The sequence below is a fragment of the Lathyrus oleraceus genome, chromosome 6, assembly GCF_024323335.1.
Source record: "Lathyrus oleraceus cultivar Zhongwan6 chromosome 6, CAAS_Psat_ZW6_1.0, whole genome shotgun sequence".
In the NCBI taxonomy this organism is placed as follows: Eukaryota; Viridiplantae; Streptophyta; class Magnoliopsida; order Fabales; family Fabaceae; genus Lathyrus; species Lathyrus oleraceus.
Window position 1 is genome coordinate 328,341,703 of NC_066584.1, and position 4,859 is coordinate 328,346,561.

Here is a 4,859-nt window from a genome sequence, read left to right on the forward strand (position 1 = left end):
AATATAACCAATTAATTGTTAGAATAAAAATATTATAAATATATTATAATTTCTTTTATATTAATTTAAAATATTATAAATATATTATAATATATTACAATATATTTTATATTAATTTAAAATATTATAAATATTTTATAATATAGTTTATATTGATTTAGAGTATTTATAAATTAATATAAAATATTCTAACATTTATGAACGAGTCCACGAACCGAACCGAACCGACTGCTTTTCGGATTTTTGATTTATGTAAATCTCGAAACATGATTTCTTTCTCTTCACTACTCAAAGATTTTAAGGCATAATTCTACAAGAGGTCTAGAGACAGCTTCATTGAATACCAATATCATCATTGATATGTTTCACAAGTATCCTCACATGTGGCCCTAGGTTCATAGGTTAGTGTGTGGTGTTTCCCCCTAGAGTGCACTCAAGTGCCATTACATTTTCGAGGTGTCATATGGATCATTGACTCTTCACCTTCCATCTGATTTTGTTGTGCGTCGTTGATTTTCTTCTTTCATTTCATTATATAAAGGTTTCTTTATTCTTTCAAACAATTTTTTTGATCTCTCTCATAATTGAACTTAGTATTATTTATGAACCATTTATTGTTATTCTTCTCCCAGACTCTGGTGATTCCTGCTCTTTCCATTTTTCCTTCTTGTTTGGGTCCATTATTCCTAGTTCATCCCCATTTTCAAGTTCCTATTGCCCCTAGTAGTATATTTGATTCACCTCATATTAAAATACTATTTCCTAACCATTTCCCTTAAATTTTCTATTTATCTTTCTAGAACTAGCCATGGCCAACGTAGAAAATGTTCTTGAGAATATAAATGAAGTTGATGGGAGAGATTCTCCAATATCAAGGATTTATGAGAACCTTGAGGTCCCACATGATGAACCTTTAGAAGTTAACTACCCTAATCCTAACTTTATTACGATGAGTGATAGTTTTGGACCTAAAGGGGATTTTGCAGTGAGTGACGACGGTACTCTTAGTACCTCTGAAGAAGATAGAGAGGGGAACTCCAGTCATCTGGATTTTATAAAAGTGGTTTCCCATCTTGCCTCATCCATCAAGTCTTATATTTATCCCGATGTAGCCATAGTGACTCTAGATGATTGAAAAGTTATCTTATTTACCAATACTTTTAGGGTGGCACATAGTTGGACCCTGATGATATATAACTTAGACATAATCTTGTTTTTAGGAGTAGCAAAGTAGTTTATAGCCGGCGTTACCTTTTGCATAACAGTCGAGAAGAAATAGTTAAATGGGGACATGTAGATTTAGTATCGTCGATAGATGTTGGGATGTACCATTGGGCAGATCCTGAGTTGATGGAACAATTTATTTCTTTGATAATTCCAAGAAGGTGGATGAGGCTCAAATAAAACTTTGCTCTTCTTCTTATTGGTCGGTCTCACATGTTGACATCGACATTAAGGTTTACAGCTATTTTGACATATGCTTTGTCCCTTTCTATGAGTGTCTCTTTACTCGGCTAAAGTCCAGGTTTCTCTTCAGTAAGTTTGAGGAGGAGTTGCTAAAGCGTATGAACATATCTCCCCCTAATTGTACCAGTCTTCCTCGACCTTTGCTAAGGTATTTCAATATTAGTGTGAATATTAAGAAAAAGTGTCCTCCTTTGACCTTTTCTTCAATTTGTTTGTTGTGTTCCGTACTTATAAAGATTCCCATCATGGGCAAAAGATGCTTTCATTTCTCCAGATGGCTATGATGTTTGGAGTTTACATGGATAGTTGGAAGAATTTAAAAGCCCATTTTCTCTTGGTGACTCTTCAAACTCCGAAGGCCCACTCCGTCTTCTGCAAGGTTCTCGAGGGGGGGCATATTCCTGATGGTGCCTCTTACTCTTTCTCTAACAAATCACTTTAGCCATGAGTCACATGATTATATCTTTTCCTTTGGGAATCTGACTCTAGAAAAGGTATCAACAAAGGAATACCTAGAGACCTTCTAGGAAAACCTGAGTTTTATTTTTGATGCCACGTAGAGAATATAACTTTTTAGTAAGGAAATGAAATTTACTTTATACTTGCTTTTGATATTTATTGGATGTCCAATAATTATTTTGTTATTTTGCATATACCATGGCATCTATCGAGAGTCTCATGAATAGTAAGAATGTTAGGATAGTGGTTGTTATTCTCTAGACCCTTCCAGCTCATCCAGTATGTACTCATATGGAGGCGGCGTCGGGCCAACCTTTTGTTACTATTATTGTTGTCCAACCTTCTTCTACTATTGAAGCCACAATTTTCTCTCAAAACCAGCTGACTTCCTTTGAACAGGGAAAAAGATAGAGCAAGAAGTCTAACGATCAACCATCTGATGCGGGCGATGGAAAAAACAAGCAAGGCCAAGAAAAGAATCCCTCCAAAGGGGAAGGGTCGAACAAGAGGTTTATGTCTTATCTCTCCAATTTCGTTGGGATCACTCTAGTTGTCCTCAAAGTGACTCCTCCCAAATTTCCAACTAGTATCCCTCCTCAGGTCCCTCATACCTCTCAAGAGGCACGTACCTATATCACTGAGCAGGATGTCGCCTATATCCAAAGCCTCAATGGTATAGGAAAAATGGATTTGATGTCTGAGAGTGATTATCATATGCTTCGTGATGCTTATTTGATTACTCTGGTAGCTGATGGACATGAAGAAGTATTCTCCTATTGGTAACCATTTCAAAGAGAACGAGCAATTGAGGAGCTAACGTAAAGCTATTGTCTATGAGAGAATTGTTTTTCAAAAAAAAGTTGCCTGAGCTTTAGGATTTGTATGAGAGGTCTCGAAATAAGGTGGAGAAGTTCAAAAAGGAAGTAGAAAAGTGGTAGAAAAAGGTAGAGAGGTTAGTCGATCTCATAAATAAGGTGGATGCCCATGGCAACCCGTGTGACTTGGCTTCCAAAGTGACTAGTCTGCAATGGTCTTTAAATGGCAAAGAGAAGTCCCTTAAGAATGAGAATTCCACCGAGGAGGAGTTGTCTTCCAAATTTACTGCAACCAAGGAGGATTTGGAAAAGGAGAGATAGCATCACAGAGAGCATGTGAACAATCCAAAGAAGGATTATGATGACGTCATTGATGAAGTTATCAAGGGAGTTGAATGCCTTATAGAATGCATGTGACCCAGTTGAGGTGCTTTATTTGTGAGTTCAGATTCCTCGGGAGAATATGGACTTGCAGAAGAAATTCATTGATAGTTTATCAGTGACTAAGAGAAGGATGGAGAGAACATAGAGCCTGAGAAAGAGGCAAAATAGTTTTATCGTGTTTATCGTCGTTATGGCCTTTGTACTTTTACTTGAAAAATACTTTAATTACTAGTAATTTTTTTGTTCCTACTTTTCTTGGTTTGCTACATTTTCTTTTGTGTTTTACCATTTATTAATTGTTTGTCATCCTATAATTTTGTTTCATCACTTTATTCGCCTGCAATTTTGTTTCATCGCTTTGTTCGCCTGCAATTTTGTTAAATCACTTTGTCTGCCTTTGTCACTCATTATTCCTTATCCATCCCTTTGTTGGGAACTGGTGTAACCTTTGACATTGGTGAGGACCATTCCAATCCAAAGGCCGATCCTCTTGTCTACGCCCAGGTTCGAGCCTAGGTCAAGTTCGATGTATCTTGGGGTTCACCGCTTACGTTATGGAGTGGCTAGGTAGCGAGAGGGTGGTGTGCCATGATTTCATTTGCTTCCAGATTTATTTTAATGAGAATCAACATAATTTCGTCAAAGAGTACTATATTATTCATTTAAAAGTATTACATATGAGTGTAAGTAATTAAAATCTTTGGACATACTTCAAAATACTTAGTTGTAATATCGTTTGAGTTTTACAGCATTCCACATCATTGGAATGGGTTCACCAGTCAAATTTTCTAGAGCGTAGGCTCCTTTTTCCATGATGATCTTGATCATGTATGATCTTCCCAGTTGGCTGCGAGTTTCTCGTCTTTGAAGTTATTTCCTCCAACGTCATCTTGTTTCAACACAGGATCATCAGGTTTAAATTCTCGGGGTCGAACTTGCTTGTTGTATTTAGGTGTCTCTACTTTCTAGACAACTGAGCATATAAGGGAAGTTGTGGTCCTCTTCTCTTCCGAGTGGTAAACCTTTTCCATGATTGTCTCGGCATTGCCTTCTTCTGATAATGGGTGTGTCGTCCTTCAACTTAGCTCTTCTAGTTCGACAATGATAATAGATTAAGTCTTGTAGGTTAACCAGAGGGGAGTTTTGTTCGTAGTAGAATAAGGTGTAGTCTGATACACCTAGAGGACATGTGGGAGATCATCCTCCCGATTTACTTTTGCCACTTCAAGTCTTTGCTTTAACCCCCTAAGGACTACTCGATTTGCTACTTCATTTTTCCAGTTGGTACGGATGTGTACCACTAACATGAATTGATGTTTGACCTTCAAGTCTTCTAAGAGCTTATTGGAGTTCATGTCTGTGAATTGTGTCATGTTATCTATGACAAAAAATTGAGAGATTCTGCACCTAGCCAGAATATTCCTCTTGAAGATTTTTGATATGTTGGCCATTGTAATAATTGTTGGTGCTTCTGCTTCAATCCATTTTTTGAATTAATCTATTACCACAATCAAGAACTTTAGTTGTCCCATCTATAGGGGAGGATCCAAGAATATCTATTCCCTATTGTGAGAAAGTATAAGGTGACGTCAGTAAGTGCAGTTAAAACAAGGGAGTGTTGTGCATGTCTCCATGTCGCTAGAATTGGTCACATCTTCTTAGATACTTCTTACCGTCATGGACCATGGTCACACTACTATAAATACATTTCATGACAAAACTTTCATATCAGTC

At 37.0% G+C, this 4,859-nt stretch overlaps 1 long non-coding RNA gene across 1 annotated transcript; it reads left to right on the forward strand.

The window, feature by feature from the left end:
* The first annotated feature begins 585 nt into the window (after positions 1–585).
* LOC127096844 (uncharacterized) lies at positions 586–2,791 on the forward strand. The gene is made up of 2 exons (XR_007792844.1): positions 586–1,615; positions 1,724–2,791. It is a non-coding gene; the product is annotated as an uncharacterized LOC127096844 (long non-coding RNA).
* Positions 2,792–4,859: the final 2,068 nt, after the last annotated feature.